The 23,876-nt window shown below is 44.2% G+C and overlaps 1 pseudogene; it reads left to right on the top strand.

Moving 5' to 3' along the window:
- LOC119910778 overlaps positions 1-23,876 on the top strand; it is a 97,154-nt pseudogene that overhangs the window by 13,302 nt on the left and 59,976 nt on the right.

Raw genomic sequence — 23,876 nt, 5'->3', positions numbered from 1 at the left:
GACCGTCAGACCGCCCGCTCACACATTTCTGCATTTAAGATTTCATGAAAATAGTATGCAGAACAGTAAATAACTTACGCACCTCTATAGCGAGACACAGAAAAAACTCCTGCACACTGTCTAACTTACAATGGTGTTACATAGAGAGACGCCGTCTTTTGTAGGAGGTGACTTATTTGTCTACACCAGTCACCTACTTCCTCATAAAATACAGCCATTGCAAAACATTCATTCATATTTCCATGGGATGAATGTAGATTTCTGTATCCATGTACATCAAAACAATAAAATGCTCTCGCAAATCTTACTGGTGCCTTATATAACCTAACTCAAATAAACATGGAGGAAAAAAACTAATACACATGACATATATGACCCAAAAAACAACAATCTCCATTCATCCGTCAACAACCACTTATCCTGCGTACAGGGTCGCGGGGGGGTGGAGCCAATCCCAGCTGACATCGGGCACAAGGCGGGGTACAACCTGGACAGGACGCCAGTCCATCGCAAGAAACAACAATCTCATACTTCAGTAATGTTGATGTAAACTAACAATGAAATTTATAAAATTTCTAGAAAAAAAGGAAATAAAACATCACCATAAATGTGAAAATCTTCACATCATTATAAACGTGCAAGAAATAATTTAGGGTTATTGGTCGGATCTGAAGCAATAAGTTTTACATCCAATCCAAAAGTTAGGATGTTAACAAATAAATCAGACGATGCAAAAGCAATTTCTTCCCTAATTTATGGTCTTGACTGGTCTTGAAATAAAATCCCGAGACCGAGACAAGACCAAGACCATCAAAAAGGGGTCTTAAGACTATTAAACAGTTCAGCGGGGAGCTTTGACAAGAATGAATGAATAAAAAAAATGTACAGATGCATATTTGCCACAATATTATTATGATTATTATGGCATTACTACCTGCAGCAGCAACTATCCTGAAGGCTCGTCACAATTAAACGTCCTCACTGTGCGAACATTATAACGCCGCCGACAGGCAAGCGATCCGTCTCAGGAGAAACCAAAGATGTTTGTGGCAGAGAGCTTCTGTAGCGGCCGTCTGCTTGAAAAGATGAGCTGTCAGGGGAGATTTATGATCGTGTCCTCATTTCAACGCATTTCCTCGTGTATTTATATGTTTCCGGTTCACACGTCAACCGCTGAACTTCCTGTAAATAGTCTGAAAGTCTGAACCAACCAAAAAACGCTTTCACACCAGAACCGAACCGAACCTTGGTTCAGTTTGATCCAGATCCAGACTACCTCTTTTCGTTGGACCAAATTTCGTCTGTTTGGTTTCACACCTGCAATTTTGGTTCGGACCAAAGGAGGCAGGTGTGAAAGGCGCCTTAGAGAACCAGCTACCTAGCAACATATTTCTACATCAAACAGGTTTTACTATATCATAGTATTTATACTTTTAATTAAATACATGCAAATATGCTTTATGTTCAGGTTATTGTTTACCATTTGCACGGTGTGCTTCCACAGGAGCTGCCGTTGTTGTGTGACGTCATTCAGCTGCTACAGTGTAAGGCAGCATAAGTTTATCGTCACACCCCTAATCTGAGCCCTTCAGCAGTAAGTGACGCCCTTAACCATTAGCCAGAAACCCCATCCAAGGGAGGTTAAAATAGCCCGGGGAACTGGACTAGGTCGAAGGTCTTCCAAGAGGCTTCTTCACTTCAGACTTGGCCTCGCGTGACTCCCACGACAGCTGCCAGGAGCACGAACGAGCCAAGAGGCGTCCATCACCTTGATAACGACCCGCCAGAGGTTAAAGAGCCGGGACTCGCTGCCAGCCAGTCAGAGCTGAAGAAGCCTCCCGTATAACCTTCCCCGAATGACCTCCGTCTTTTCTGAACTGTGTTTCAATACCTGAAGCAACATCAGGTGAGATTTATACATTTATACCAAAACGTTTCCCTGGATAAATGGTGGAAACCTTCAGCTGTGTAGAAACATAATGTCAGCAGACGGAGTTCTTGTTACGCAATCAGAAAAAAACATTTCTTCTCTCCAGTTTGTTTCCAAAGCCGTCATCACATGCCCGTGAGATTTGAGCTATTTTCTCATTTTGGCCCGACGCTTCTTCCAGATACAACTTGAGTACCTTCTTTGGCTTTTATATTTCCACAAACACATTTCTGCAGCAGTGTAAGTGTCCAAATCGCACCTGCCAGAGAGACAGAAACTCGTCTGATGCTTTCTGCTTTGTGTCTGAGTGACGCCTCGCTCTGAAGCGTTGAAGTCTTTCAGTCCCGGTTTAACTCTCAGTGTGATGAGGACTTCGAGGTGCTTCTTTAATTCGGGCGCTGGTCCATCAGCTGTGGCCAAAAATAGTTAGAAAGTTTGATTTATGTCCAAAACCCGTCGACAGGTTTACTTCCATTTGGTGTTCATTAAATCCTCAGATGTCTGAAATGAATTTATTTTATGAGCCAGGAGGCAGACGGACAGAAGGGCGGATGAATAACAACGATTTAACTTTACTTCTTTTTGTTGAGCAGAACGATTTTAATATACTTAATTTGATGTAGATCTAGATGTGACTGCGTCCTCATCGTGTGGAATTTCAGGGCGACGATCTTTTTTCTTTATTCGTCATGGAAAATGTCAGTTTTTCCATCACACACAGTGTAAACAGCAGTCCTTACTGAGTGCAGATTACATCTATCTGCATCTTTATAGCTAAAATGAAGTCCATTATATAATGTTTTTTATGTCATGTTAATCTCAAAAAAGTGAGTAGACCCCTCACGTTTTGCAACCTGTGAAGCTCTGCTGAACTCCAGGCCCAAGAGGGTTAAGGCAGCGCTGGAACACAGAATATTGACACTTTGGGCCAATTTGGACATTTTCTCTTAGGGGTGTCCTCACTTTGTTGCCAGCGGTTTAGATATTAACGGCTGTGTGATGTGTTATTTTGAGGGGACAGCAGATTTACACTGTTATACAAGCTGCACACTCACTCAAGCTGTATGCTCGCTACTTTACACTGGAGCAAAGCGTCATTTCTTCAGTGTCATCACATGAAAAGATATAATCAGATATTTACAGAAATGTGAGGGGTGGACTAGAGATTGTATTTAAGCTCAATTATTGAAAAGTAACAATAAAAGAGATATTTTAAGAGCAAAGAGAGGAAAAACACTCCCTGTGGTTTTTATAACTTTAGTTACAGACATGTGGAAACGACGGCTGAACAATTAATCAAAATCTTATCAAAATTGCAAAATGGCCTGCTGTAATTTTCTAATCACAGGAGGGGCAGTATTAATTAAATATTAGTTAGTTAGCAAAATGTGACTGACCTCAAATTCTACAGACCTAAGAAAACATTTGTGTTTGGTACATTTTGCGTTTGTGCTGATTTACAGCAGACTAACTGGACAGAGCTGCTGCTTCCTGTTAGCTTGATCCCAGACTGTGGACACTTGGTCTTTCTCTCTCTCTCTCTCTTCTTTCTCCCTCGCTATTTTCTCTTTCTTCCTTCTCTTTGCAAACAGCGCCACCAACTCTCGAGCGTTGTGCGACGGTACGAATCGTCCGTGGGAAACAGTGCGCTGCATGTAGATATATGTATTAAATCAGTCAACTCGACGTGGCCCTCAGGGATTATATCTAATTCCTAATTTTTATCATTTCAAGTTTTCAATTCAACTTTATTTATTTAGCGCCAAATCACAACAACAGTTATCTCACAGCGCTTTTCATAAAGAGCAGGTCTAGACCGTACTCTGTGATGCTATTTACAGAAGCCCAACAGTTCCCACCAAGAGCAGCACTAGGCTCACAAAATATTTAAAAAGAAATAAAAAACTCTATATATCGATGTCACAATGTGTATCTACGTTAACTAATCCTCAGTTTCACTGCTCATGCCTGAGCACCAGTGATGGCTAACAAATACATAAAATATGAAATGATTGAGTTGGCTCTCAGCTAGCTAACATCACATAGCTCATTTAAATGCAAATTACAAAAGGCAAGGCAACTTTATTTGTACAGCACATTTCAACAACAAGGCAATTCAAAGTGATTTACATCAAAGATAAAAGCAACACAGGGAAATTGAAAAGAAACACATGTATGTATTTATTATTATATTATTTTAAAAAGGGTGAAATAGAAAATAAAACCAGGCTGAGGGGTTAATGAGCAAATACTTCAGTTACAATTATTTTTTGTCTCTGAAAAGAGAATAAACAGAAGGATCTACTCTCTCTAGCTGGTCTGGACTCGGGTCCATAGACATATTTGGGTCCACTGAGTTTGGTCGTGTCTGAGGCTTCGCTCTGCAAACCCAACTTATCAGCTGGAAACCCCGAAAACCCTCGGACACCACAGAGAAACCAGGACACGTCCCGTCCGCGGGCCACTTTGATCCAGTTACACTCTGGACCCACTTGGTCCTGCAGATCAGTCAGGCCACCTCCTTCACTCTGTTCAGTCTCACTCTGAAGGTAGGAAAGTTGAGTGTATAGCTAACTGCTGACATGCGTGCATGGTGGTCTGGACTGGAGCAGCAGCGTTCAACTGACGTCAAGGTTAGGAAATGGTACGGCCCATTTTAGGGCTGTCAGAAATGGTATTTCAAGATTATTAAATATATGGCACGAGTATGGGAAATATATTGTAATATTTACAGTGACGGGCAGGTTCCTTCTTATATCAGGTTTTATTTCAACTGCACAGGCCGCCAGAATAAAACCACTTCTCCCATTCTCAGTCCAAGATACGGGATCTCTCCGTCCTCAGGACTTAACGTTAAACGTTAAAGATGGATCTTTATTTTTTCACATGAAAAAGTTGTTTAGTTTTAATCTGAACTAACTAAACTAAAGTTTTGGAGAAACTCCAGTTCAAGAACTTTTGCCTCTGTATTTGTTTTTATGTCTTACAGAAACTCGACCTGCTGCTTCTTTCTGCTCTTCTGTAAATGTAAATATTTCTTTGTCAGCGAGTTCAACAGCAGTTCATCCTGTACTCTTAAATCCTCCTCCTCGTCCTCCTGTGGATTAAAATCCTCTGCAGATGAAGAGTCCAGATTTTTTTTGTCTTTTGGCCGTGGCGGCCAGTTAGCGGGCCGTGTAATACCGCAGCAAAGATAACATTCACGCCAGATTTGAACGCTGTCGACTGTAATGCCTTCAGCGCAGAGATTCTGAACTTGTTAACCCCCCCCCCCTCGCTCCTCGTAGGCCCTAATGAGGAACTTATCTCCTCCTCCTCCTCATCTGCCAAGAAATTGGGCGCCATCTTTGCACAAACATCCTATTTAAATGTCATCTAATCTCATCTCATCTGTCCGTGAGGCGGAAGGCAGCGCCGAGGCTGCCAGAGAAGATAAGAGAGATCTGGCAGCGAGGTGGAGACAGGAGGAGGAGGAGGAGGAGGAGGAGGAGGAGGAGGACGGGGGAAAGGGGGTGAAGATGAAGAGGAGGAGGAGCTCAGGCCGCCACAGAGCTGTTAATCTGCTGAATATCGAAGATGATCTTGGGTTTTAAAAGCATCAAAAACTAAGTGAGGTTTTGTATTGTGTTCGCCCCGAGGTGCAAATCATAACAGCTGAGTCACAAAATGAGAATGAATGAAATATACACTGAGAGCAGGAAACTTAAAATGAAGTCATAATGAATAAAGATCACAGTGCATGAGATGTAGCTCAGCTGATGACGATGCTGGTGTTGTTGGTTTGCAGAGAGCGAACAGGAGGAGTGAAAACTGCAGGATCTAGTTTGTGTCCCAGTTAGACCGATGATAATCTGAGCTCGGGGCAAAACAGAAAAATCTCCTCAGAAACTTCTCTGAAGAGTTTAAACACAGAGGCAACACTTTTATTTTTAATCGGCCAGACGTTTGTCCAGCTGTAAGAGACGGATTCAGTGTGAAAGATGCAGATTTTCAGGTTAAACCGTCGTAGGAGGACGTTTCTGCACTGTGAGGACGTTTTGGCAGGTTTTAGATTCAGGGTGTTCATCTGTACTGTTCAGGGGGCCACGTTTTCAGAAAGTTAGGGCCTGTTAACAGCATTAAGTAAAAACACCTGACACAATGAGCAAACATTTGACATTTTCTAAACTTTTATTTCGCTGTAATTGTAAAAGAAAATAAAAGGTCTTCTGTAATATTATATATACAACGTATATATAACAATAATATAATAATATACATATTATGTAGTATACAACAGCGCTTCGGTAGCCGGTCAAAAGACTGTGGTCCACCGCTGGAATCTACGCAGATTACAGATTACATTGTTTGTAAATTCTTTTCGACTCAGTAATAAACAGAGTCCGTCTCTGTAGGACTTGGGATTTTATTTCAAGACCAGAACTTTGGGGACATCAATAAATTGCTTTTGTCTGATTTATTTAACATCCGAACTTTGATTGGATGTAAAACTTATTGCTTCAAATGCAACCGATAACCCTGATTAAAATGTGTTGTTCCCGTTAACAACTGACAACAACAATTGTTACTTTTAAAATGAGTAATAAGTAAAAAGTTAGTCATTACAATTCCTGAGTGATTTGCATAAATAAATAAAACACTGCAGCGTGATATGCCGTATAAACTGATACGCCACGAAGACACAGCGCGTTTCCGCCCCTGGTTGCATCTCGTGATGATGTTTGCACAGAAACCCGTCTGTTAGGCCGTGAGCTTCATTTAATTTTATAATAACACAAGCGGTGATTATCTGACATATTTGGAGCAGATCTATTCTGCAACACATCAGGGGACGGGGATTCAGACGCCTACGATGTGATTACAAAAGGATCTTTTACTTCTATACAGAATTAGTAGTAATGACATGCGGCTGACGTAACTTCCTGTCAATACAAACGACACAAAGCAGCCAAAAAAGTTAGTTTTCCTGCTAAGTATCCGGACCGGAGTCTGAAGCCCAGGGTAGATGTTAGCCAGGGCCGATGTTAGCCAGGGCCGATGTTAGCCAGGGGTAGATGTTAGCCAGGGTAGATGTTAGCCAGGGTAGATGTTAGCCAGGGGTAGATGTTAGCCAGGGGCAGATGTTAGCCAGGGGTAGATGTTAGCCAGGGTAGATGTTAGCCAGGGGTAGATGTTAGCCAGGGTAGATGTTAGCCAGGGTAGATGTTAGCCAGGGGCAGATGTTAGCCAGGGCAGATGTTAGCCAGGGCAGATGTTAGCCAGGGGCAGATGTTAGCCAGGGCAGATGTTAGCCAGGGCAGATGTTAGCCAGGGTAGATGTTAGCCAGGGCAGATGTTAGCCAGGGTAGATGTTAGCCAGGGGCAGACGGACCTTTATTACCGGACACACTGTAAATTTCCTTTATTTAGTAAATGGTGAACAGGCCTGTGTCGGGGCGTCGCTGAGGGTCCTCACGGGTTATAAAACTGGTGTGTGTGTTTGCTGCAGGGTGAGACGAAGATCCTGAAGCTGAAGAACCTTCGTCCTCAGGATTACGCCGACTACACCTGCATCGCCTCCGTAAGGAACGTCTGCGGCATCGGAGACAAGACCGCCCACTTCCGCCTGAACAACAGGACAGGTAACACACACACACACACACACACACTCTCTCTCTCTCAAGCAGAGTTTTTCTACATCCAGAGAACTTCTATGAAAACCAAACCAGGTGTCTGAGTAGAGCTGCAATTATTAATCTAATAATCGATTAGTTGTCGCCAGCTAAGATTTCTGAATATCTTGGTTTGGTGTCGTTCTGTGTTTCTTGTTCCCTGTTTTACTTTGTAGTTGTGTCCTGGTCTTGTTTTACTTCCGGTGTTTGTTTCCTCGCTGATGGTCGACTGCTTTCACCTGTGGTCGTGATGACCTCCTTCACTCTGGATTTCGTATCGCCCTTGTTTCTTGTCTTATGTTTATCGGGACGATATCCCGTTATTCTCCAATGTGTGCTTGGACTTTTGCACGTACTCAGTACTTCTTACCAGTCGTGTTTCCATCCAATTGTCATGCAAATTTTAAGCGTACTTTTGAAATGTCACAAAAAAGAGAAAATATAGAAACTGTGAAATCTGCGCGTTTCCATCAGCTGGTTTGGAGTGAATAAACCAGGCTACGGCGAGCGTCGTTACGTCAGTAGTTTACGTTATGTCTGGGTTCCAAACAAGAAACAAAACCAGTCGCATGAACCTGAGGGCCACTGATCTTACAAAAATGGAGAGAGGTCCAGAGAGCTGCAGTAAATTCTCGGCGGGCGTGCAGAACTCCGCACAACCGGGTGAGACGCCGACAGCAGAAACAGCTGATCAGACGTAAGTTACAAGTTCGCTACGTCAGAACCTACGCGGAAAAAGTGTTTCCAGCTCCCGTTTAGCGTGAGCTTTTTCCACAAAAAACACCTCAAGCGAGCGAAAAAACTGTTTTGTGAAATTAATGATTTGTTTTTTGAATTTTGCCGTTTTCATCGACCTTTTCTGACGCGACGCTTCAAAATGCGCATTAAAAAACGTTGATGGAATCACGGCTTCTGTTTCACGGATGGATTTACTGTTTTGCTCTGGCTTTGACTTTGAGACTCGATACTTTGAGACCTCGATACTTCGAGACTTTGAGACCTCGATACTTTGAGACCTCGATACTTCGATACTTCGAGACCTCGATACTTCGATACTTCGAGACCTCGATACTTCGATACTTCGAGACCTCGATACTTTGAGACCTCGATACTTTGAGACCTCGATACTTTGAGACCTCGATACTTCGAGACTTTGAGACCTCGATACTTTGAGACCTCGATACTTTGAGACCTCGATACTTTGAGACCTCGACTTTGAGACCTCGACTTTGAGACTTCGAAGTTGTTGTTTTTATTCCTCTGTCTTTAGTTTTTATAATGTCATTCATTATTAATTAGATATATTTTATTGTTTATATGTGAACTTGTGCTCTGGCAAGAGAGAGAGATCTCATCTCATCTCATGGAATCAAGTTTCTGCCACTACAAGTTTCCTCCCCGCTAGAGGACGAGCTGTCCAGGCAGCAACTATCACAATAGAAAGTGAACTCTGTCGCGCGTGTCTTTATTCTCCTGCAGCAAAGTCGCAGGCATCAGCCCAAGGATCGGTACGTGATGTCACCGTCACAGGAAGCGCTTCTACCGGCTCACACAGGTCCGTCACTTACTGATCCTTCAGAAATGCTTGGGGAAACGTAGCGTGTGTGGACGCTACTCGGTCAATAAAAGAGCTTTGATTTGATTCAGAAAACAGCGACGCCACTGCCAACACAGCTCGTTGTGTTGAAGCAGGCTCGGCGGCAGGAGGGCGCTGAGACGATGACCGGCTCTGTCTTCTTGCAGTCAAAGACGGAGCAACTTTCTGCTCTTAAGTTTATTCCATGCACAGTCAACGGCTTCACCGGGTTTGTCGTGTCGCCGGTCTTTTCTCTTACGTTGCAAATATTGTTGCATCAAGCCCCGTCTCTGTGCGGAACCGGCGTGAACTAGCGTTTACATCACCACAGCCAATTGCAATCACTTTTAGATTTGGGCACATCAAGCACGCTGCATGCTTATTGGCTCATTGACGTTAACAAGAACGTGAACTCGATACCCAGCGCTAGTTTAGGTTGCAGTCAAACAGTGTTCCTAAGTACTTCTACGTCTTTTCAACAACTCCATGAATGATGCTGGCTGCTGGGTTAAAACTGATCCAGGATCTGCTCAGCATGCAGAACCCACGGGGGTGACGTATCTGCTGGAGATAGTTCAGTTTAGTTTCTTTACCTTCTACCAGCTTCTTTAAAGTCTGTTAAAGATAAAAAAAATGCCCGGCGCTTTATCTTCTTCCCTGCCAGTCAAACTCTCATCTGACAGAAACCAGCTTTGCGTCGAGTCCTTGCCCTCTCTCTGATTGGCTAATCCTAACCCTACCCTGAACCAAGAGAGGCAACGAGTACCAACCAATAAGAGGCAGAGTTCAAACTTTGACCTTGAATCCTACTCAGATTCTGAAGATCTGCGTGGATCTTACAGTACTCTCTGATTCTGTACCTGCGCGTGTTCGGTTGGATGAACGTGAATCATAAATAAATAATTTCCCTCTCTGAGCTCGGGCTGCGGCGCTCTGTGACCTGTACAGTAGATCCTGCCTCCCCGCCCCAGGGGCTGATGGGATTTACATGATGTCAGCTTAACAGAGGTCGACTCTGCTATTTTTATCCGCCTCATTATTATTTCTGCATTTGGCTGCTTCTCTGCAGCTCGTCGTGTGCAGCTGGCCGAGGCAGCTTTTCTTCTCTGCAGCAGGAGGGAGAGCGCCGTGGATTATTTACACGTTTAAGTCTTATGAAAACCCCTCTGATCCGCCTGTTTAAGATCTGACCAACAACAGAAACTTCCAGAAACTGTTTTAATCTCTTTCACAGAAAACTCAGTTAAAAAATAATCCAGCACTGTACCAAGATTAAAATAATGAATCCTGTTCATGATTTGATCCAAATATCCCAGAGCATTAAACGTGAAGAGGACTGGAGGACATTAAATCAGAGTTTGTTAATTAATTCATCAGTTAATCAGCAACGATTCTGATCATCTTTTAATCTTTTAGACGTCATGTTGGAGAAACTGAAGGACTTTATTCCCAACTGCTTTAAGAAAAGAATCCACATATTAATAATCAGCTGCGGCCGTACTCCTTTTAAAAAAGTTGTAAAATGTATTTTTGATGATGAGCTTCCTTTGGGGCTGAAGTTCTGTTGACTTGGGGAGTTTCATGTAACTTGAGGAGGGACAAATAAAGTTTTATTCACATGAGTTGCTCCGTTTAGAGGAAGCCTCAGCTCTCAGCCGACAGTCTGGATTATTATTTAGCTCAAAAATTAATATTTGCAATAAAAGAGAGAGTCTGGGACTCGTTCGTAGACCGGAGACGCAGAGCATCTGCAGAAAGTTGCTCATTTCATTCAGTTTGTTGTTTCATTTTCTTTTTTGTTTTACGTATTTGTTGTTTTTAATCTTTATGGTTTTGTATTGAAAAAAATTTAATCAAAATCATGAATGAAAAAATGATGAACGTTAACAGTGAAATGAAGAAATTGACATTTTCTCCTCCTCCTCCCCCTCCAGCTCCTCCCTCCATTAAGCTCCTCCTGGACGACCCCCTCGTGGTGAACCCGGGGGAGACGATCACTCTGGTGTGCGTGGCGTCGGGCGGAGACCCTCAGCCCACCCTGAGCTGGGTGAGACCGGGAGGGGAGGAGCTACCGAAGAGGAGCGTTGTCAGCAGGGGCACGCTGACCATCCCCGTCGTCACCGTGGACGACGGTGGCGCCTACAGCTGCGTGGCGTCCAACAGCGTGGGCAACCCTGCCAAGAAATCCACCACCATACTTGTCAGAGGTGCGACACTCATGATTAATCCTAAACCTACATTTTAAAGGTTTACCATGTGGGGATCGGCTTTTAGGGCTTTTAGAACCTGATCCAAGTTGGAACCGGTACCAAATATCAAAGAATACGACCGTTTGGATTCTGCTCCTCGGTTCCTAACTTCCTGCATATCTCAGCTCCTGACTGAACTGCAGTGAGAATTTTCCAATCTGCCAGGAGCTGCTACGCCGACCTGACATCACCTCATGTGTTACGTCAGCAAAGCCTGAAGAGGAGAGTCCTTCAAATTAAAACATGAATTTGATCTATCATGCAAATAAGCATATAGAAATATGTGCAATTATAAGTGGAGATAATTCACAATGTACTGAAACAGCAGGATATTAAAATACAGGGGGCAGATCACGATGAATGCACTGCTGCAGTACTGTGAGTTGTGCCCTGTCAAACGGTTCTTGATTGACAGAAGCTGAACACACAGTAAAAGAGGATCTGACGGAGGCTTGTCTCACGTGGTCTCCTTGTTTACAAAGCTAATAATAATAATAATAATAATAATAAATTTTATTTATAATGCACTTTACATTTCAGGGAAATCTCAAAGTGCTAAAGCTGGACCAGACGGAGCTTCATTTTATATGAGAAGTAATATCTGACTCTGCCTGTACTGTCATGAACTCGTGTCTTGCTTCTGCACTTCTGAGACTTCGTTCAAGTCAGAGATGCTCACAAGTCTCTGAGCTAGAGTCCAAGTCAAGTCTCGAGTCTCTGAGCTAGAGTCCAAGTCAAGTCTCGAGTCTCTGAGCTAGAGTCCAAGTCAAGTCTCAAGTCACTGAGCTAGAGTCCAAGTCAAGTCTCAAGTCACTGAGCTAGAGTCCAAGTCAAGTCACAAGTCTCTGAGCTAGAGTCCAAGTCAAGTCACAAGTCACTGCGCTAGAATCCAAGTCTCAAGTCACTGAGCTAGAGTCCAAGTCAAGTCTCAAGTCACTGAGCTAGAGTCCAAGTCAAGTCTCAAGTCTCTGAGCTAGAGTCCAAGTCAAGTCACAAGTCACTGCGCTAGAATCCAAGTCTCAAGTCACTGAGCTAGAGTCCAAGTCAAGTCTCAAGTCACTGAGCTAGAGTCCAAGTCTCAAGTCTCAAGTCACTGAGCTAGAGTCCAAGTCAAGTCTCAAGTCTCTGAGCTAGAGTCCAAGTCTCAAGTCTCAAGTCACTGAGCTAGAGTCCAAGTCTCAAGTCTCAAGTCACTGAGCTAGAGTCCAAGTCTCAAGTCACTGAGCTAGAGTCCAAGTCAAGTTTCAAGTCACTGAGCTAGAGTCCAAGTCAAGTTTCAAGTCACTGAGCTAGAGTCCAAGTCTCAAGTCTCAAGTCACTGAGCTAGAGTCCAAGTCAAGTCACAAGTCTCTCAAGACTCTCAAACCAGGGTAACATTATAACAATAAAATTGTAACGTTACATGATCAACAATAAACCTGTGACCTGTTTGAGGCCGACGTTAATAATTAACGTGACGGCAGCCAGCGGGACGTAAATGATTACGTTAATCGTCCACCACAAGTTTGACAGTTAGATGGCCGATGCTGAGCTAAACATGTTCACTGACCTCAGGTTACTGACCTATTTAGCGTTCAGCGCTTCTTTGTTTGGGTCTTGTTGTATGAAGTTTTAAAGCCAAAGTTTATGATGAACGGCTCAGCAGCTGCCGCTGTTTGTTGTCCTCTCACACGTGCGGCCGCGCGCAGCAGATGCTACGTGTTACGTAGACAGGTTATAGGTAACGCGAGGGGGGGGATAACCGCACGCTCATCAAACGTTTCCTAAAAACGAGTCTGAAGTTAATGGAAAGATCGGCGGTTCAATCCCCGGCTCCTCCAGGCTGCATGTCGAGATACTGAACTCCAAATTGCCTCTGGTGTATGAATGTGAGTGAATGGTGAATGAGATGTAGTGTAAAAGCGCTCTGAGTGGTTGCAAAGAGTAGAAAGGCGCTATACAAATACGGAGCATTTACATTGAAGTCGGACTCAAGTCCGAGTCTCTAACTCGAGTCTCTGCCGGTAGCAAAGAGCGGAGGAGAGAATCAGTGGCTGTTAAAAACCCGGATATTTACAGTTATTTCCATTTTACTGTCAAATCCTGCAATTCTGTCCGAGTTTTCTGCATCACAGGAATGACCCTCTACCCGGCAGCCCTCGTTACGATACACCTCTCACCACGTTGTCACTCTGGTCCTGCTCATCCAGGCTGCTCTTCCTCTCTGCTTCTTCATCTGCATGATGCTCAAACGAAGTGAAACAGATTCATGTTGTTCCTCTGGGACTTAGCTGCAGCTCAGACGGCCGTCTACCTGTTGAAAGGTGCTTCCTCTGCTTTGTGTTTCTGCCTGTGGAGTTCTAACAAGTGAGTCCTCAGCTTTGCTCTCTGCAGTCACAAAGGCACATTCGTGTCTTTTTATTGTTGTTGTGAACGAACAAGCTGCTGCAGAACAGACCAGAATAGATCCGACTCACCCGCAACAAACGGAGCGTTTATCTGCGGCGCTGCAGAGACGTTAAGCTCTCAGATTATTTCAGTCTTTATAAATCCTCCTCCTCCTCCTCTGCTGCGGGTCGGCGTTTTCCTGCAGCGTCACGATGAAGCGTCCTGAACATCCTCAGCACTTCATTTAAACAGCAGGGTTTATAAACACTAGAGACATTCGTTACCACAGAAAGTAGTAAAACACGCTTTAATTAACTTTAAAACTGTATTTATTTCCTCAAGAAGTGGAGCAGCCAAACTTATAAAGGTGTGATCCTGCTGAAGGGAGCTATCTAAACTCCTTTATTTGTGATTAGACCATTGATCAGAAGAGGATTTTCAGATCTTAACCGATGTTAAAAACGTGGGATCCCACAGATGAACCAATCCTTAATATTTTAATCTTAAGAACGCACTCGGTCCAGTCTCAGGAACACTCACTCTGCGTTTACACCAAACGCTTTCAGAGCGGCGGGCTTGGGATCTCACAGAATCTCGTGTGATCAAACGTGACTTCAGACAGAAACCAACGTGGAGGCGGACTGCCGTCGTCAGCTGGTCGACCTTGTGTGTGTGAATCCAACTGTGGATGAAGTCGAGGCCGAGACGAGGGAATCGGCAGGTTTCTACGTTTTTATAAATACCCAACACGCCGGGGACGCCTCCTGCTCAGCTCGCTCTCATTGGCTGCTGCAGGTTTCTTACTTTTAAGATCATGTCTGTAAACCCTTCACACTACAGGATTGCGGCTCCTCATAGTTTCCTGTTGCCGACTGTACACGAGCTACACTATTACACCCTGTTGGCGTCGCCATGTTTATATGTCACCATTTTTAAGGTAAAAAGCAGGCGGATTACTGTGAATGTTTTTAATTAAAAATCAATATTAATTGCAGTGTGTGCATGACGCAGAGGCGTTTTTTTGATAGTCTGCTCTCACATCGTTAAAACGACAATTAACCTGTTGGGGACAGCCGCCCTTTTCCAGGAAAAACGCCCAAAATAAATCAGGAATATCTTCTGAACCATCAGGCCTAGATGCGTAATTCTGGTTCCTTTGAAAGGTCAGAAGCTAAGGAATATAAATCCATTGTACATTAACATATTTATTTTACCATTACATGGAGATGCAATAAATAAAAAATCCTCGCCTGGTAAAAAAAAGCTCTATTTTAATGCAATAAACCATCAAAACCATCATAAGGAAGATTATAAAGCACCTGAACATCTTCTAATCCACCTGAAATACTACTGTAACTGGAAATCTGATGAAAAGAACATTTTCAAAGTATACCAGGCGAATGTTTTATTGGGAGTTCACTTTAAAACACTATTTCTGTCCATATAACCACGTTTCAAATAACACAGCATTGAAGTATTGATAAAAACAGTGAATCAACATTCCTGTCTCCAAAAGCACCCCCCCCCCCAACAACGGTGTGTTCCAAAGCGGCACGTTTCCTCTCTGCAGAAAACGGCGAGAGAAGGCAGGCACAGCGCACAGGTATTGCGCAATAATCAAGATGGCGCGCGCCGACACTCGGAGCAACAAATCTGCTGATTTTTAGACTTTTTTGAGCTCAATTAAGATATTATCGTGGACGACGCGTCTCGCACGCCCCGAGTTCCAGCAGGCCAAACCACACGCTGTGTTTTGTACATTTCTGTTTGCGTTAATACCGGTGTGTGGGTGTGCCAGGCTAGCCGTTTCCCCCGGCTCCCAGTCTTTATGCTAAGCTAGGCTAACCGCGTCCCGACTGAGACATTCGTCTGAACTCCTGACTCCCTGAACGAGTGAGGATGAAAAGCTTTCTCTAAATGTTGAACTGCCCCTTTAAGAACAGGATGTCATGACCTCAGCATGACTCACCTGTGTGTGTGTGTGTGTGTGTGTGTTAGCTGCTGACCCTGCAGCTTGTCAGCTCGACTCCCTCCTTACTTATTTAACTCCCATCATGCACCTGTCTCTCTCTCTCTCTCTCTCTCTCTCATGTTAGCCAGTAGTCTCTCCACCAGGCAGCCAGTCCTCCCAGTCTGACACACACTGCTGCTAATGGACCCGGTGTGTGCGTGTGCATGCGTGTGTGTGTGTGTGTTATATGGAGAGGATGCATGTTATTGTAATGGACAGGGGAGGTGGGGGGGGGGTGATGCTGGAGAGAGGGGGAGGAGGGAAGCAGGAATAAAGGAGGAGGAGGTGAGAAACAGAAGAATAGGAGGTGAAGACAGACGAGGATGAGGAGGTGATGAAAAGAAAGGGAGGATGTGGAGGAGGCGACGGAGAGCGAGGAGGATGGATGTTCCCCCGCTCTCTAAATGTGTTTGTCTGTCGTTAGCAGTGATTAGTGACGGCTGACGGGAGCCTGAGCGTTTTCTACTCTCAGCTTTGATCCAGATAATGTGTCAGATTTCACCGTCGCAGGAAACACTGCGACACCTGCAGGCCGAGGCGACAGCAGGGCTGCTCCTATCGATTAATCTAACTGCTGATTTATTTATGCTTATTCTTCGTTACTCCATTAAGATAACAAATCATTTATCCAAAATATCAAAAACTCTCATTCGTTATTAAATATTTTATTCAAGCGAAATTAAACTTCTTGGCAGAAACTGAATATAATGAAAAACTTTACCGAATAGTACTTTCACATTTTTTCCTTTTATTTTTCCTTTTTTTTTTGTCAAAATGAGCTTTTTCCTCAGTGTTTCCCGCAGGATGTGCAGAGACTATGGTGGGGGGGTCGGGGGGAGACAGTTCAGCAGAACAGCGTCTGCTTCCACACTGTCGACATGGCAACGTGACTGTTCGGTAAAATGTAATCAGTCTTTCGACTCATTAGGCCGAAACACAGAAAGTTCTTTTTTTTGGTATTTTCGGCCGATTAATTTCGGTGATCGAACGTTCGGTGTCTCCCTAATTTATTCAGTCATCCTGTAAAAGATTCATTAGAATGACGATAATAAACAGTTAAAATGTTAAAATGAGTCTAATTTCTACGACACTGACGTTTATATCTGACGTTGCAACACGTCTGCACAACACAATAAAGCACATTTAAATATCTGCCACGTTGTTCTTTCTCTGCAGTAGCTGTATTATTTTTCTCTATTTTATTATTGTTATATAACTTGCATCTGTTTGTTCCATATTTATGTGTTTCTGCATTTATTTATGTTTGTCTACGTGTAGCACCTCATCACCACAGCTAATTCTTCTTACGTGTAAAACTTGGCAATAAAGCTCCTTCTGATTCGGATTCTTACACCCGGTGTAGCGAAGCGTATTTTCATAATCGATGAGTCCAAGCTCTAGAGTTCAGGGAAGAAAGGATCAGATTTGGATCTGCTTTATTTCAGCCGACCCATTAGAATAAACCCGGATCGGCTTATCTCTGTGGTTTCCCAAAAGAAGTTTTAATGTCGAAATAGCGTCTGTGTTTGTGTCCAGCAGGTGACTTCTAGTCAGAAACTCCTCTCTGTACAGTCGGTGTAGAACTTTGGAAACAGCAGCTGACGGAACTCCTGCAGAGGAAACTCGTCGCCTGATACGTTTCGTTCATCTGGCCGGCGTTGTGTTTCCTACATGAACAGAATTTCCAGGTGACCGTGACGCGAGTGAATCAGCGTGACGGCCGCTCGTCTTTTTCATCCCGCTCCGTGTGAGACTGCAGCTCTGCTCTGCTGAATGCACATGCGAAGGCCTGATTCACGCAGGAGGAGGGTGTTGTGGGAGGTCACTGCCTCTGGAGCTTTTTCTGGAGCTTTCAGCCACGTATGAAGCTCTTTGTTGAAGTACTACTGTGTACTGACAGTACTGAAGCCATGCCAGTGTGTGTGTGTGTGCAGTGACTTTCATGTGTGAGCGACTGCATCCACCTCGAGTTATGCAACAGACCTTTTACTGACGCAGTGAAAAACACACACGCAGGGTTTTGTTCCGAGGCGTTCTTGCTTTAATCTTAATGAACAAGGACAATCAGCTGCTCGCCTCGTGCACCGAAGCTATTTATAACACTCAGCCCTGGGATTTGAACTACGACCTTCTGGTGTGTTTGCAGTCGATTTACCGCAGTCTGTTCAGGACTTGTTTCTGGCACACGTGGGCGATGCCGTCACGTCCACAGCCGAACAGCGTCGACCCCTCCTGCTGTAACTTACTGAGAAAGATCGACATCGAAGCTCTTCTGCTTCTGATTTCTCTCTTGTGTTTGCCATCATTGAGCTAACGTCGGCCGCACACCTGGAGGCTAACTGGGCCGGTTTTGGGTCCGATTGACAGATACCCCTGTAGCGTGAGGGGTACAGACAGAATCTGTATAACCATGTTTGACAATAACCATTCCAAACCAGGTAGAGCTGTGCGTAACAATGATTAATCTAACGACTAATTTTATGTATCTAAAGAAAAGAAATGTTGCCTAAAACTAGATTAACAAACCAGTTTATCCAAAATAACATCAAAAACATGTCTAATCATTAAATCAATATTTTATTCAGTCGTCCTGATGAAGCACATTAGAAGAATGAAAGTAGCAGCAGATCTTAAAATGAATCCAGTTTGTGATGACAACAGTAACGACATTAATCAGGCTACTTTACTGACCTGGATTGATTTCAGTGTTTAGTGATGCAGTAAGATTATCAGACCTGAAAGGATTCACACACTGCACTGTTGTTGTTGTTGTTGTTGTTGTCTGTAATGGCAGTTCCAGCTGTTTTCTCGCTCAGACGTGGCCGTTAAATAAACAGAAAACGTAAAACAGACAAACGTTAGATGACACGGTGTAACGTTACGTTACCATGACGGCAGCGGGGGCAGAAATTACTTTTACCATGAAGAAGTACTTAGAAAATACATTTTACAGTGTCTGTCTAAAATACTCCCAGACGCTCTGGTAGCTGCAGCTTGTCCGGGGAATCCCTGCTCACACTGGATGCAGCGACGCTTCGACGCACGTAATGCGAGTCGACGTATTTACGTAATCGATCACGCCGACTAATCGCCCCCAGCCCTAAAACCAGGGAGCCTCTGGTCCTTTCCTGTGTTTGGGAAGAACAGCGATGGAATATTCAAACACTCCAGGATTTCGCCGCTCGTGGAGGCTAAAAGGAAACGGGATGTGCGTTGCCATCTTGACAAGAGCTGCGGGATGATTTTGTTTCAAGTGAGTTATACAAAGCGATGCAAATCACCCCAGCGCCAGAGTTCAATGACTTGGATCTGCTTTATTTGAGCTGATACGATCCATAAGAATCTTAATGGCTTCCCCAAAGAAATGAGTTCTTTAACGTTAGCATGCTAACATGCTCAGAGCTCCTAGCATGGCTGGAGACTCTTGCCGCTTAACCATTGCTGGTACCAGCTCGACCCATACACCACGAACGGGAACGTGGTCAGAGCGTCGTTACAGTTACTATCTTGCAATCTCTGGATAGAGCATTTTAAAAAATGTCGGATTCGTCTGGCGCGCGCAGCGAACAGTGACCTTCTCTCTGACCAGTCGTTTTCACGTCACCTTTTGGCTCCGAGGTGAAACAAAAAAAAACAGGTGAAAACCAAAAGCGTTGAGCTGAGACGACTGAACACACGGCCATATTACAGAGACTTCCTGGTCTAAATCTTAACTGTTTGGTAACCTTGGTAACAAAGGTCAGGACCTGATTTAGAAAAAAGGTCTTCAGTTTGGAAAGGAAGAGATTTTTCCCAATATATTTCCTAATCCCAAATTGGGAATAATCCTATTTTAGACTCTTCCTATCTTGACTTAAGGCTTAAGATAAGAACTTTCTGTAATACGGCCCCTGGGCCCCTGGGCCCCTGGGCCCCTGGGCCCCTCTGCCCCTGGGTCCCTGGGCCCCTGGGCCCCTGGGTCCCTCTGCCCCTGGGCCCCTGGGCCCCTCTGCCCCTGGGCCCCTGGGCCCCTCTGCCCCTGGGCCCCTGGGCCCCTGGGCCCCTCTGCCCCTGGGCCCCTGGGCCCCTGGGTCCCTGGGTCCCTCTGCCCCTGGGCCCCTGGGCCCCTCTGCCCCTGGGCCCCTGGGTCCCTCTGCCCCTGGGCCCCTGGGTCCCTGGAGCTCAAACTGTCCTGTTTCTGTTTTCTGCTGGTGGAGCTACAGGAGATGTTCATTATATCTATGTTAAGAAATGTAGCTGCGGACCAACGTGACGACAGACAGATGGATTAACTGACACACAAATGATTGAATTATCCGGTTCAACAACGTTCAAACTGTCACAGCGGAGGTTTTTATAATAAAGTCAGCTGTTCCTACGATCTGACTGACAGTGAGGAGAGGTGTGAACTCAGAAATCCTGCCGGACGAACTCCCGCCGAGCTGGGAAGTTAAGTCCGTTAAATGAAAAGTGGAGGAAGTAAAGCAGCGGCAGCACGTCGCCGAGGACGGTCGCGGGATTAAACTGAACAAATGGCTTCAGTAATATTTAAGCTCCATTTGGACGGATTAGTTTCTCCACAGCAGGAAGGGTAATTGTAATAATTTAAAATATGAGGAGAGTCCAAACTCAGCTGTCAGTCAGAAACCAGCCACGTTCTGCTGCAGGATTCAAACCAGCAAGTCGACCTGACCTCTGACCCTGGAGCAGTTTATCCTTTATCAAATATAACTTTCAACCTTTTGCATTTTTTATTTCAATTCACTTCAGCTTTATTGGCGTGAATGTAAAACAACAATATTGCCAAAACTAAATTACACAAATTACATAAATTAACGCACAATTAATTTCATACATTTCATTAGATAAAGTAAATAAAACAGGAAAAGTGTTAAGAATTAATATATAAATACTAATAATAACATAAGACAAAATATAAAAATAAAGTAAAAATAAGTAAATCAAACAGTAAGTGTGTGTGTGTGTGTGTGTATAAATAGAAAAAAGATTTATTTAAAAAAACTAAAACATCAGTATCAAAAAAATATATATATATATATATCAAAAATAAAAAAAACAGCTGTCCTTTTCAGACCGTGTTGCTGCCGTCTCTCGGCTGCGCCCCTTTCTGAGTCGGGCCCTACCTCACCCAGCTCCTGGTCCAGGCCATGGTTACCTCTCGCCTTCACCATCGCAACGCCCTCCTTCCAGCATGTGCGGTGAAACCCCTACAAATGGTTCAGAACGCCGTCTGGTTTCTGATCCGCCCAAAAGGACTCAAGTCCCTCCGTCACTAAGCGACCTCCACCGGCTCCCCGTGGCACTAATGCTGCATACAGAGTGACTCCTGGGTTCCCTACTGTGATCTATGATTTGGCGGTCTGGTGCTCCTCCCCCAGGAGAGCCTGAAACATTTCCTGCATTCTGGAGACATTTTCCAGACCAATCTATGGTTGAATTATCTTTTATATATATATCTAAAGAGAAACACAAAATTCAGGTGTAAGTTGACCAAACACAATATAAAGTAATATAATGTAGTAATCAGTTACTTTCCTGCACATTCGTATCTTAGATATTTAAATTGCATTGCATGTTTCTTATTGTGCAAATAAACCTTTCTCATTTAACATATCGTGTTGCAAGCAATTTATCAGAACCCTTTTAACAAATGCTTTCAAAAAGCGGTGGGGACATGTCCCCAGTGTCCCAGTGTCCCCAGTGTCCCAGTGTCCCAGTGTCCCCAGTGTAAATGACCCCTATGGTCTGCACCATCTACCCAAACTCCAAAATACAAGCTTGCGTTCGGTTCCTTTTGGTCATTGCGCTCCTCCAACGAACGCAGCCTCTAGCTTCGAGAACACCTCTGCCCCCCAGTGTCTGCCTAATGGGTAAGAACATTACACAGAACAGCTAACAGCTGTGAAAGGATGTCCGAAATAACAACCTTTGCATAATTAATTAATAACTAATCCATTTTCTTACAAACTCACAGCTGGTCTCCGTCTACGCCGGCAGGGTTTGCACTTTAAAGACGGCCCCTGACTCCTCCTACAGTAACGGGCGAGTCGGACAAACATTCAGTTCTCTGTGCTGCAAACTGCAACGTCATCTTTGGTGATTTGAGTTGATCCGTACAGTGAAATGTCTGCCTGAATTAAATCTCCGAAATATCCCAAAACTGGGAGAAATTGAGGCTTCGACACGGAGCTGTTCAAGGTACGGCCGCGAGAACCGACAAATGTGCAGCATTACCGTAGAAAATACAGCTGTCTATTGGCTGACTCATGAAATTATAATTTATAGGGTTTTTTGTATCTTTAAGTAGGCCATGCTCAGTCCTTTTCCACATGCCCCCCCCCATGGTGTGAAATCACTTTAATATGTGCAAATTACAGATAAAATAAAGGGGGGGGGGCGTCTTACCCCAAACATACTAATCTAGCATTTTACTACTTTAACCAAACACTATAAAAATCTTTCTCTCTAAACAAACTTATCTTAAGTAAACATATATATTTACATTGAACACAATAAAAACGCGACCCTGTACGCAGGATAAGCGGGTGACGATGGACGGACTATAAAAAAAATGATACCTTATTTTAAAAAACTTTGAAGAATGGCTTTGATCAAATAATTTAAAAACAAAAAAAACACATTGTGACATTTTGTGTTTTCCGTTAGTTACCGTGGGGGCGGCGTCTTTCCCCGTGTTACCCTACACTCCTGTTTTAAAAATTCGGGTACTGAAGTATTTGTTCTCGTGACATCCCGACTCATCAGATGCCATCTCCGGATTCTTGCTCTTTTGATTTAACCGTATGTTGGGATGTTTTCTTCGCCTTTCCTGATCTTTCGTTCTCCTCTTTGATTTTTCAGGCCTTCGTAAAGGTCGGTTCTGGATCACGCCGACCCGTACCACAACGACGACAACATCCAGATCGGCCGGGAGGTGAAGATCAGCTGCCAGGTGGAGGCCACGCCGCCCGAGGAGCTGCAGTTCAGCTGGCTGAAGAACGGCCGGCCGCTGAGGAGCTCGGAGCGGATGGTGATCACCCACACCGACGCCGACGTCTCGCCGGGAACCACCAACCTCGACATCATCGACCTCAAGTTCACCGACTTCGGCACTTACACCTGCGTGGCGTCGCTGAGGAACGGAGGGACCCCCGAGATCAGCATCGACGTCAACATCTCATCCACCACAGGTGAGTCCGGCTGGGGGCGGGGCTTAAACACACCTCGCCTGAAGAAGACAGACCTGGGCGTTTATTAAGCTGCTGAGATATTTTACTTGAGTACAGGCCGACTGAGTCTACGCCGCGGGGACATCTTATCCTGACGCGCACCTCTCCAACTACACATCGCTGCGATGGACACAACAAGACCTGTGATTGGTCGGCTTGGTGGCGTCACTTTTCCGGCTCGTCCTCCTCCTTCAGCCTCGACCAGTTGAAGGGTCGCACCTCCTCCGACGCCTTCTCTTGTTTCTGCTGTTCAACATCGATCAGCTCCAACTCCAACATGGTCGCTTTCAGTCGCCATCGTTTTTAGCAGCCCACACCAACGAAGAAGAAACTCCACACAGTGGAACATGGCCGCCTACTGTGCTAGTAGTACGGCGTACTGTTTCCCATAATGCAAAGCGCTAGAACTATAACAACAACCGGTCTGTTGTGTAGAGGACAACAACAGAAGTAGTTTTACAATTTTCAAACGCTGTTTCATCACTAACACTTCAGAAAGGAACTCTTGTTGCTTTGTTATTTAGACATTCACAGTTTTGGTTACAGTACTTGCTTTTATTTTATACCAATATACCGAAGCAAACATCTGCTACAGATCGGCTGCAGCCTCGTTCTCCTTAGATAAGATTAAAAAAAGAAAGTGGTACTTACATTAATTTATATTATATTTAACTTTATTATTATTATATAATTAAAAATATTGTTTCAATTTTGAAAACCAGAAGCTGAACTAGCACAGGGCAAAATAAATCAATTAAACAGTTTCATACTGCATACAGTGTGCAGTATACAGAACATACTGCACACTGTGGTTGTCTGTAGTATTTAGTAGGCGGTTCCGAATACCGCCATAAAAACTCCGT

The sequence above is a fragment of the Micropterus salmoides genome, unplaced genomic scaffold, assembly GCF_014851395.1.
Source record: "Micropterus salmoides isolate LMB-PRFRI ecotype aquatic unplaced genomic scaffold, ASM1485139v1 Ms_hic_scaffold_19, whole genome shotgun sequence".
Classification (NCBI taxonomy): domain Eukaryota; kingdom Metazoa; phylum Chordata; class Actinopteri; order Centrarchiformes; family Centrarchidae; genus Micropterus; species Micropterus salmoides.
Note: the sequence above shows the minus strand (reverse complement) of the source record. Positions and strands in the feature narration are given on the sequence as shown.